At 34.4% G+C, this 12,722-nt stretch overlaps 1 non-coding gene across 1 annotated transcript; it reads left to right on the top strand.

Moving 5' to 3' along the window:
* The first annotated feature begins 7,070 nt into the window (after positions 1–7,070).
* On the top strand, positions 7,071–7,258 carry LOC119046903 (U2 spliceosomal RNA). Its single transcript, XR_005082051.2, has one exon. It is a non-coding gene; the product is annotated as a U2 spliceosomal RNA (small nuclear RNA).
* The last annotated feature ends 5,464 nt before the right edge of the window (positions 7,259–12,722 follow it).

Below are 12,722 nucleotides of genomic sequence, written 5' to 3' on the forward strand. Positions count from 1 at the left end.
ACAGTCTAAAATTAATAGCACATTTTAATAATTAATACCAGGACAAAAATGGTTTATTTTTACAAAGATCAGAAATACCTTTTAAGTATTTAAAGATGAAGAGTTTAAGACATCTTAAAATGAAAATAGTGAAATAAACTCCACAAATAAAATATTAAAATGAACCTGCTACATGCTAAGTAAAGTGGAAAGATAAGCCTCAAGTTGGGGAAAAAAATATTGTGACAAAAATAAAGCACAAAGGAGTACCACAAAAAGATATCTTCTAAAATTCCATAAATTAATAGAAACATGGAGAAAAACTGAATAGGAAGATGCAGGAATGAATAGAGAATATGGAAAGGACATTGCAGAAGAGGAAACAAAAATGTATGTGTATTTATGAAAAGATGGTCAAAATAATGTATAATCAAAGAAATTCACTTTAAAAAACAATGAAATTATAATTTTATACTAACTTTTTGGCCAAAAACTTTATATCTGGCAATACTTTATTACTCAGTTTTTTTTTTTATTTCACTCTTTCATTGCCAAGTGTTGATGAGGATATGAAACAACGGTTACCACCAAGTGAGAAAATAAACTGGCACCATATATGATTTGGAGAACAATTTTGACAATGTCTAGTAACAATTGTACAAATACAACAAGCTGAAATATGGCCCTTAAAACAACAATAAATGTTGCAGAAGACATAACAAACAAGCTTTGAAAAACATAGATGCATCATAAGAAAATAAGGTAAATACCTAGGGAACAAGAAAAGCAAGGGGAGAATTGAAAACTAGAATCATGAGTCACCAGTGTGGCTCTCATTGAGAGCTCTTCCAATGTCTATAAATGCAAATACTTGGATCTTCATGACAACAAGATGACAGAACAAGAGGTCTTTGGCTTAAGGGAAACTGGAACTTAGATGCTCTGTTCTTTCATCCCACACACCACCAACACACTCAAACAAACATATATGCAATGGACAAGTAAAGTGCTGGTATTCTACATGTTTAGTGAAAAGGTGAAATAAATATAGATCCACCCATCACCACTGGGAAATATATATAGTTTATTTTTGTGTGGGCTCTGGGTAGAAAGTTATCTTCTCTCAGAATTTGTAACATCAGGTCTAGGCTATCTATAAGTTTAGAATTTGAACGGACACTACCAGGTGACCTGAGAGTCCCTGATTTAAGGAATAAATATGGAAGTGGTCCAGGCTGGGTGCATGGCACAAACAAAAGCAAAGCTTCCCAGGAGGAATATTTTAGATCTGTCACTATGCTGTTTCCAAAAGGACTGTTCACAGAGTTATAAATATAATCACCATGCAACCCTAAGGGATAAAAACGCGACCTGGAGCTATGAGTAACAGAACTATTATCACCCATAGGGTGACAGGATGAGGGAAAAGGAGAGATAGATGTGAGAATCTGAAGAGAATTGAACACAGAAGGTCATCTTTTTTAATATATTTTATTGATTATGCCATTACAGTTGTTCTATTTCCCCCCTTCATTCCCCTCCACTCTGCACACCCCCTCTCCCACCATTCCCCCCCCTTTAGTTTATGACCATGTGTCTCAAGTTCTTTAGATTCTATATTTTCTCTACTATTCTTGCCCTCCCCCTATCTATTTTCTACCTACCATCTATGATACTTATTCTCTGTACCTTCTCCCCCCTTCTCCTCCTCCCACTCCCCTGTTGCTAACCCTCCATGAGATCTTCATTTCTATGGTTCCACTCCTGATCTAGCTGTCCTTTTAGTTTGCTTTTGTTTTAGGTGTGGTTCTTAATAACTGAGTTTGCTGTCCTTTCACTGTTCATGTTTTTTTATCTTCTTTTTCTTAGGTAAGTCCCTTTAACATTTCATATAATAAGGGCTTGGTGATGATGAACTTCTTGAATTTGATCTTATCTGAGGAGCACTTTATCTGTCCTTCCATTCTAAATGAAAGCTTTGCTGGATAGAGCAATCTTGGTTTTAGGTCTTTGGATTTTATGACTTGGGATACTTCTTTGCAGCCCCTTCTTGCCTGTAAGGTCTCTTTTGAGAAATTTGCTGACAGTCTGATGGGAACTCCCACAAAAGGTCATCTTGAGTGAAGCAATGACCTTCACTTGAGAATACCAACATAATAAACACATTACAAGAATGTATTTTACATCACTTTGGTAAGGACAAGAAAAAAGATACTTTTTAAATGTCATCAACAAGACAATGAATTAATAAACTATGGTATAGCAACCCATTAATTGGAATATTGGATAGCATTTGCAATAAATTATAAAAGCAATATGGACATTGTAAAAATAAGTGTAAAAAAGAGCAGCTTGCAACAGATTCCTATATTTACATAAAATTTATATAAATTTTTAGTTTGTAAAACAATGCTTTTATTGCTTTTATTTTCATAAGTATATAATAAAAGTTATAAATGCATGGGAAAAACAAGCACAACTTTAACAGAGTGCATCACTTTTAGAAAGAATTCAAAATTAAGGGAATGAATTTGAGGAAGAACACATAAATATTAATGTATGTCTATAGTACTTTATTTTTTTAATCTGATGCAAATATGGCAAAGTAGTCAACATTTCACAAACCTGGGCAGCGGACACATAGATATTCTTTTTATTATTTTTTCCACCATTCTGTAGTCTTGAGACAATTTACAATTAAAATTCAGGTCTCCTAAATGTAAACTTCAATGATTAGCCTTCAAAAGTGATTACTCACTAAGCTAAGTTAAAAATGAGTTCATGTGAAATTATAGTAAATCTAGTAAATCAAACTGATGAAATATTTTGTATAGTATATTAAGGTGACATTTTCTAATAAATACTTTAACGTGCACAGTTCAATTTATAGGCACAATTTCACATGTTCCTCTTCAATTTATAAATTTCTAACAATTTATAGCGTTAGAGCATTCAGGGAAATACAGAGGGAAGTACCCGCATTACACTGTGTGGGGAAAAAGGGGCTCTGAAGAAAAACACTACAGTTAGAGGCAAAGAGAAGAATCTTTGTGCTGAAAGGATTCACTTTTATCAGAATTAGAACATCTCTTATTAGTTTACATTATGAGGCTTTTGCCCTGACTGCTGTGGCTCTATTGGTTGGAGTGGTGAAAGTTCACCAGTTCAATCCCCAGTCAGGGCACATTGATGTTTCTTCCTCTCTTTCTCCCTCCTTCCCCTCTCTCTAAAAATAAATAAATAAAATCTTTTAAAAATTATTAGGCTTTTAATTGTGTTTTCTTACTGGTTTATATACCTGACCTAATTCTAAATTTATATACCTCATTCCAAATTTGTTGAGAAAGTCAACTCAACAAATGAGTAAATGTGTATGTAAATACACATTGAGATATATTTCATATATGCATATTAACAGAAGCACACAGATAGATATGAAGAGTATGACTGTTCATCTCGACAGGAGAAAGTGATTGAGTAAACTGAGATTAGAAGATCAATTTTAAAATGATAAAAGTAAATGTATTAATATGTGACAGGGACAAAATATCAAAATAACTAATCACATGCCTGTCTTTGTCTTTCTTGACTTTTAAGCTAAAAGGATTATTTGCTGCTTGAGCAAATTCCTTTACTCCTGGATTACAGAACCCTTGACATTCAAAGCAACCAGAATTAGATGTTAATATGCTAATGGAAGCTAGAAGAATTTAGAAAATTCATTTTCTCTCTACAAAGCATAGCTTTGGGGGACGATGGTTTTAGTGCGGATTCAAAAATCCAAGCAGAGATGTTAAAAATTAAGTCTTTTGTTTATATGCTGTAAAAATGAAAATCTTCTTGGAGGCAAACAAAATTGTGCTTTTTCCTAGTAAGGAGGTCAAATAATTAAGCAACAAGCACAACTGTGGTGCAACACAATTTGAAGAACCAGAAGCATCTGAATTAGAACAGTACCAAAGGAATGCACAGCCAACACTTGCCATATACTTGAATTGTGGTTAATAAAGCTAATGAGAGAGGATAAAGAAGAAGAGGACACTGTGGCAGAGCCCAGGAAGCATGATCAAATTTTGATTTTATAATAGAGTTACAGAAATGATCATGGGGAACCAAAGTAGCACACATGTGATTCAGTCTCTTGATAACAGATTCCCAGCCATCACAATTCGGATGAATAGGAATAAGTGACTCCTTCAATCCTAATTTAACCTGAGTGCTTCTCAATTTTCTTGTAGTGAGGCAAGATTTAAAAGGTGATTAATCCACCAGCTAGACATTAATTTTTTTTAGACATTAATTTTTGATGCTTTAGGATACTTTACATTATGGAATAAAATCCATAACAGCTCAGGACTTCCCAGGACTTTGCAAGGGTAGAAGTAAGTGCATTTGTTTTGACTGTAGCAGAGAAAACCATCTGGTGAACCAGTGCAGTCAGGAGATAGACACACTCTCCTGGATGAAAAGGAAATGAAATCCTGATTGACTTTTGGGACCCCATTCTTACAAACAGCTCCAAGTTCTCTAGAATCTGAAGGTAGTCCAAGAAAATTGGACAATGCCTTGATGAGCCGATCTTAGAATATAAAGGTTCTGATGGCTGAAGAGCAGTTCTAAAGAGCCTGTTGGTATATGGGGTCAAGTCTTAGGAAAGAAAAATGGGAACAGCTGGTTTCTATTAGTGGAAATAGCTATTTTGTTAAATGAAAAAGAAACAGTTAAAGAGTACTTTTAGGATATTATTATGTGTATTGGGGAAGACAGTGCTATAATTAGTCTTCTCTCTATCTTTTTTTTTTTTCATAGTCTTCTATCTTGAAGAACCTTGGTGCTAGAGCTCTGCCTCTTGGTGAGTATATGTGCCTGCAGTGTGTGTGTGTGTGTGTGTGTGTGTGTGTGTGTGTGTGTGTGTGTGTGTGTGAAAGAGAGAGAGAGAGAAATACAACCGCTGCCAGTGCCAAAGAGGCTCAGTTCATTCAGGTTACATGTATCAAAGTTATATGTTTAGTAAAATTTACTAATTTGTGTTTTTCCACTTTTTACCTAGTACTCATTGTTTTTGTTACACTATGAGATTACAAAAATTTAGAGCTAGGAAATATTATAAAACTTAGCAGTCTCACAACATCATTTACTTCTAAGTGAACTGAAAGCTAGCAAAGTTAAGTCCCCAACTTAACACAGCTAGTGAGTGAGGCACTGAGAGCCAGAGACAAGTCCAGAATCGAGTTTCTTGATTCCTGCTGCCCCAAACCTGGTATGAAAGCCAACCTTTGTTCCTTTAGGGAAAAATTAACATTTTTGGCAGAATGCTTAAGCAAAATTCTCATAAGTTTTCATTTAAAGTCTAGTTATGGGACACCATTTTGTTCCCACATAGCTGTTGGTCAAAAGTGAGCTTCAACCAAACTTTTAAAAAAATTTATGACTAATCCAATGGTTCTCAAATTTTGTTGTACACTAGAATCACCTGAGGTAGTTTTCAAATTTCCAACATCCAGCTCAAGCCCCATACCAATTAAATAAGAATGTCTAGGAGTGGTAGCCAAGTACCAGTATCCAATATCCTTTAAGGACCCCTCCCTAGGGGAGCCCAATGTACAGCAAACCACTAATGCAGCCTCACAAACATGGTTTCTTTCCTTTCCCCCTAACTTGTCCCCACCCTTCATATATCTCTGTATCTGTCTCTGACTCTCTCAAATAAATCTCGAAATTAGTCTACTAAAGACTTTTTCCATTGCATGGATTAACTATTTACCTCAAGTTTATCCTTCTTTGCATTATCTCCCAAAGTTAAATAATATGCCCAGATATTCTAAAAAAATATTAACTATTCAAGGCCTACAATACATTCCTTAAAGTCTTCACATTTACATTAAGAAAATTAAGAGAATCTAGTTACTCTGGATAAATAAAATTACAATTTATTGTCATAAAAATAATCTTTGATTAACACCAAATAACTATTTAACTAAGCACTTTACATTTCTTCCATAACTGTGGAAGCATTTGCTTGCTCTTCATTATACAATTATTGAACTGCTAATGCCTTTATAAGCTCTAATCACTATTTTTGGCCTCTTCCCATCCATGGCTGTAGCTCTAATTGAGTTTACTAAGGAAGTAAATTATGCAATTGTCCATAATAAGATTAGCCAATTTCCATACTTCCAAAACAGCAAGTCACATACCACAATTTTGGCAGAAAATATAAGAAAAGTCCCCATTATAGGAAATCTTATTTTTCTGTCTGATTATGTTTCTAAATTTTGTTTGCTATGCATTAACTAACTTGCAAGAATAAATTATACAGCTTAAAGTTTTATATAAAAACAGCCAAAACTAGTATTATTGATAGAGCAAAAAGAGATATTTATTGGACTTCTAATATATACCAGGCTCTAACTGAGCACTTTATACTTACTATCCAATCTTCATAAAAATTCTAAGGCCATCTTTATTTTATAGTGAGGTAAACTGAGACTCTGTAAGGTTAAGTAATATACCCAAAGCAGTTTGGCTGAGAGATAACAGAGTCAGGATTCGTATTGTCAAAGAATAATATAAGGCCACTGGATCCTTCATTATGTGAAATACAAGTCTATTGATTTTCCAGGCAAGGGAACACAAGCCAGTAAAAAATTTACTCAGTAGTTGACTAAAGGACAAAAGTAGGGTCTTAACTGCTAAAGAGAAGGAGTTCATAATATTTATTCCAGTTAAGCATTGAAAATGAGCCTTCTGGATAAAATCAAATAAATAAATATTGTCCATACATAGTTTGTTAAAAGAAATTCCAACTCCCCCTAAAGACTTGCATTAGAATGTATATATTTTTTTCAAAATTCAATAATAATCTAATTTTTTAAAATTAGACAAAATATTTGAACCAAAATTTTAGCAAAGAATATATACAGATGGCAAGCACATGTAACATGTTCAATACGATTAGTCTTTAGAGAAATGCAAATTAAAACCATAATGAGCTATCACTGAAAACCTATTAGAGTGACTAAAATTCAAAATATTAACAACTGCTGTCAAGGATGCACAGACACCAGAACTCTTTTAAATTGGTGAAGATGATCACTTCTCATCCTTTTGGCTAAGATCAAGTGTAGTATTTGTTCTTATCAGTTGAAAGTGGTGAGGATGAAAACAGTACACATGTCTAATCCCTTTAGACAAGCAAGTCTAAAGCTTTCTCATTTAGTTTGTACAACACTCACTATCTATACAGTGCCATGTGCTATTATTACAAGTGTAAAGATATTTTCAAACATAGCTTTTGAGGACCTCAAGACGAGGAAGAAACTGGTGCTCAAAGCAATGGAAACCAATATTTCCAGCCTCTCCTAGTAGATTTGCATGCCAACAGACAGCTACATGAGAAGATGATTCATCTTAGACATTTCTGATATAAAAACATCGCAACCCAAAGCGACGTGCAATCCCTTCCCAGGTAGCATCTTCCTTTCTCCAAAGCCCACAATGCGAGGTGACATCAGCATGGTATAAACCTACCAAGAAACATGCACACAGCTTGAAATTTTGAACCCAATCCATGCAAAACATTTTTCATTAATCATTTTGTTAAGTGAAAAGTATTATTCATCGTTTCCTGTCATGTGGTGCCACAAGCAATATTTCACATTCTGTGGATTACAGAGAAGCTATTACCCTTTATAAGAGGTATCCATGTCATATTTAAAGTAGCATTAGAAACATACCTTAAGTTTTTTTGACCATTATAACTAATAACTAATTTTGATTTTTTTCACAAAACTAGTAGCTAACTATTATCAACCTCAAAGGTATACTCTTCAAAGATAAAATTATTAATTGTGGGATAATCAGAAATTAATTTTTATGAGTGAATCTTATCACTACTGCAGCTGGTAACATTTTTAGTTGAATACTCTAATAGAAACCATTCTGGTATTCCAGAAGGATAAAAAACTCAAGTTAATTAAATTTCCTGGAAGAATTATGGCCTTGCTGAATCAAACAAATTGTTACTTATATAAAGAGTTCTAAAACTAACAGTAACCAGAGAGGAGGGGAGAAAGGGATAATGGGGGAAGAAGGGAAGGGTCATCAAGGAACATGTATAAAGGACACATGGACAAAGCCAAAGGGGGTAGGATCAAGGGTGGGAGGCAGGGAGGGGTTGGGGGGAAATTGAGACAACTGAACAAAAATGAAAAAAAAAAAAGAAAAGAAAAAAAGTTTATTAAAAATCATTACTCTCTAAGATATGTTGGTGTGTTTTTATCCTGAAACTAATAAAATTGATCACAAATGAAAAAAAAGTTTATTCTAGAATTAGAATGTTCAAAAAAATAAGAGATAGAAGTTTAATAATTAAAAGTTAATAAGTTAAAATGTAAATAAATAGTCCTATTAGTAGGCATTGATTCAAATATCAGGTTATCTGTTTTAGATAATTTAAAGTAAAATAAAAGTAAATCGAACCTTGTCACTAAGGGAGAAATCTTTGAAACAAAATAAAAATAAAAAGGAAAAAAATTTCTTGAAGGAAAAAATAAAACTTGAACAAATTTAAAAAGTGACAATAATGAAATCCAGGGGCTGCAATCCAGGAGCCTCAACAGTGCTGCTCCACACAGAACTCAAAGGGCTGGGGCCACGGTACAGGCAGAAAAGACTTAAATTATCAGGCCAAACCAATGAGCTTCCAAGGGAGGGATTATTAAGAAAGGTTTCCAAGACCAAAACAAAGAGGTCAAACTATTATTTCTGCTGAGGCACTGACTCAAGAGCTGTAGCAGTAATTAAAACTACTGAGACCCCAAAGTCAAAGGTGGAGACAGGGCAGGAAAGAATAAGAAGCAAGCAAAATGCACCAGGTCGGTTGTGGAATAGTAACAGCCACTTGGGTGCTGAACACAGGCTGTCCAGGATGAATCTCAAGACAGACTTCATTTGCTAACAAATCCTTTACCTGCAGAGTAACCCTATACTGTATTTTGCCATGTATAATGCAGCTCCATGTTTCTTGCCCAAACTTTCAGGAAAAAAATCCTTCGTTTTAATTTTTAGGTCAATTATTTATTTATTTATATTGAAATACTTGTTTTTGGTATTATAAAGGAATTTTAGCATTTATTTTTGAACATATTATGGTACAAGAAATTTTGTGTGACAAATAATTACAAAACACAGGAACAAATACAAGGTATTTCAGGTGTTACCCATATATAATGTGCATCCTTATTTTTTCCCTCACAAATTTGGGCAAAAAAAGTGTGCATTATACATGGCAAAATATAGTAATTAACTATCCCAGCCAGAACTCCTTTGAGAGAAATGGGGCTTCAAAAATAATTAAAAATACATAAATTTTTGAAATATTATTGACCAACAAATTATTTCCACTATATTATGAGACTATTTAAATAGCACTTTACATAGTTCTTTAAATAGTACTATCCAAATACTAGTTTTGAAAGTAAAATTTAAGTTGATTTACAAAGAAATTCTCCACAGGTTTAAACATTCTTAAAACCTATTTGATAATGCACAGCAAAAAGGAAAAATGCATATCAACATGCTATACTACTTTTTATAATTCAAATTCAGCTACAACATACAAAAAATTATAATTCCCTGTTTATGTGTTAAAATGTTGAAATTTTAATGGGATTTATGATAGCATTGATAATAATGTCAGCTTTATATTGTCTCAGCTTTGGCAAAATAAATGAAGTTTTAATTTTTATGACTTAGATGAAAATATCAATCCTCTATAGAAATAAACAAATAATTTTCTATTTGAAGTATCTCATGGCAGGATATAAAACTGACATTAGTTAACTGATTACAAAGTTCTGTTCGTAGAGCTGGCACATAAACAGTACTGTTTCACTGGTGTAAAATAAAACGGAATCAAAAAGGAATGAAACTAATTTCAAAGAGTAGTCATTTGATACAAATAAAGTGTGATATACAAAGGCACAGTCTGCACATTCTGGTCCTTAGGAATAATTTTCTTAAAGAAACTGTTAATTTTCTTAAGGGAACTATTATGCCTTCAGGTTTTCACACGGTCAGTTACAGTGCTCCGATGTGCCCCCATCCCCCACCTTCTTGGTGGGTAAATGTCCACCAACATTATGTATAACTATCCCTTGACAATCAAAAATTCACTACTTAGTTTGTCATTTTTATGTGCTTTTGATTTTTGATAAGTGGCAACACCATTGAAAGGAGGTTTTCATACCCAACTAAACTAAAATCCCCATTTCCCTAAATCCCCATTTCCTCCTCACTTCACTGACCCAAGGGACTGGTCATGATTTCCTGATTTCACAGCCCATGCCATGGACCACAGCACAGTGGACTCGTACCTCTAGAGGCAACCTCATATCACTACGTGAAACCAGAGGAGTGAACTCTTCCCATTTCATGTCCTAGTGTACTCTGTTTTATTGACAAGTCCTCCCTGCTGTCCTTTAAGGTGTCAGATATATTGTTTCCAAAAGGGGTCAGGTATTACTAGTTATCTTTCAGATTTAAGTATAATCCCTGATTGTGAGATCTCAGGTCGCTGCACAAGTATCTCATAAAACCGTGTTAGAAGCTGAGAGTACAAAGTGAGATATACCAACCCATCCTAGTTTACCTTAATGCAAATATTACCAATATAATAAGAGAGAACACAAGTACTACAGATGGAGACTGGGACTGGCGTTCTTCCTTGGGGCCTGTCATACTTGCTCGGTAGTCTGCAAGAAATCATTCTACCATATGTCCACTACTCAATGCCGAGACAGTTTCCGTTTGCACCCTACCAAGGTTAAGCCTCTATTTTACGAGGAAAAGCTTTCCTGTGCCCAGAGACAAGTATGGGGACAAGGCCACTCAGTGTGACAGTCCATGTCTTACTCTGTCCTGAAATTTAAGAAATTTCCTCCAAACTCAATATTACGAAGGAGGAAGTAAGTAAAGACAGTAGCAGAAACTCTGGAACTACTACCTAAATATGTTGATCAAGTGTTATAATAAATTATCTTCTGGCAATACTTCTACATTTATAACCTAGAAAAAATTTCCTGAAACATTTCAAGGGAGTAAGTATCCTCTTACTTGAACAATTACCACCTATTACGTAAAAATTAACAATAGTATTTATTCTGTTAAAACAAAGACATTTGAAACAAACCCCCCCCCCATGACAATACATAGCATAGTTTTGGAAAACTACAGTTCTCACCAACAAAAAATCCTTAATCCCTAATTTGATAAGAGCCTATGGTAAGGTTTTAACTCACATTGCTTACATAAAGATTTCATCAAGGTAACTGACTAAAGTGGATCTGTAACCATGTTTTATTTAATAGGCTTAATTCATTTTATTTTTTTCTTGTATAAAACTATGTGCCCCATGTAGCAATGTTTTTTTTTAACTGAAAAGATAATGTTCCAAAATTACGTGTTTATTCAATAACAGTGTGATAAGTTCCCATCTTGTACAAGACCTGGGCTACAGGTTTCACGGATACTCTGATGATAGCATGTGATTTTATTCATGAGAAGTTTCTAATCACCTTAAGCATTTCTAACAGCACTTGGAATCAACCAGAACCCTGCTATCACATAAAATTTTTTGGTAGACATCATAATAAATGAGATCCTTTGAGCAATATATGTGACCAGTGAACAATCTAAAAGTAAAATTAAGACTACAATTCCATTCACAATAAAATCAAAAAAAATGAAAGGCTTAGGAGTAAAATTAACCCCAAAAAAGTACAATACTTGGCCCTGGCTGGTGTAGCTCAGTGAATTGAGCACGGGCCTGCGAACCAGACAATCGCGGTTCGATTCCCAGTCAGGGCACATACTGGGGTTGCAGGCAGGTTCCCTGCAGGCCACGTCCCAGCAGGGGATGCATGAAAGGCAACCATACATTGATATTTCTCTCCCTCTCTCCTTCCCTTCCCCTCTAAAGATAAATAAATAAAATCTAAAAAAAGTACAGTACCTGTACATAGAAAGTTACAAAAATTTGCTGCAGGAAAATAAAGATGTTCATGGACAGAAAGACTCATTATTGTTGACACTGCAATTCTTCCCACATCGATCTTTAGAGTCACGGCAATTCTATCAAGATTCCAGTAGCCTCTTTTGTAGCAATTTGCAAGCAGATCCTAAAATGTATATAGAAATGAAAAACTGGAATAGCCCAAACAATTTTGAAAATGAAGAACAATATTGGAGGTCTTTCAGTTTTCAATTTCAAACAGGATGAAGTTATAGAGTGATACTGGTACAAGGACAGACACATGGAGATCAACCAAGCAAAGCTAACAGTCCAGGAAAAAGAAAACACCTTGTACTTATAGTCAACAACCTGGTTCAACAACTAGCAGGCACAGAGACTTGCACACAAATGTACTTAGTAGTATTATTCATCACCGCCCAAAACTAGAAACAATCTAACTGTCCATTAATGGGGAAATGGATAAGCAGAATGTGCTATATCCATTAAAATGGTATACCCTCAGCATTATAAAAGAACAAATTGCTGATATATGCTACATCATACATGAACCTCAAAAACACTAATCAAAGTGAAGGAAGTCACACACATTGTATGGTTCCATTTACAAGAAATTTTCAGACAGAGAAAATTTATAAAAACAGAAAGTAGATCAGTGATTGCCTGAGGCTGAGGGTGGGAAGGGGACATGTAAATGAACATGAGGGATCTT

The sequence above is a fragment of the Artibeus jamaicensis genome, unplaced genomic scaffold, assembly GCF_021234435.1.
Source record: "Artibeus jamaicensis isolate MK-2021 breed Jamaican fruit bat unplaced genomic scaffold, CSHL_Jam_final contig_391, whole genome shotgun sequence".
In the NCBI taxonomy this organism is placed as follows: Eukaryota; Metazoa; Chordata; class Mammalia; order Chiroptera; family Phyllostomidae; genus Artibeus; species Artibeus jamaicensis.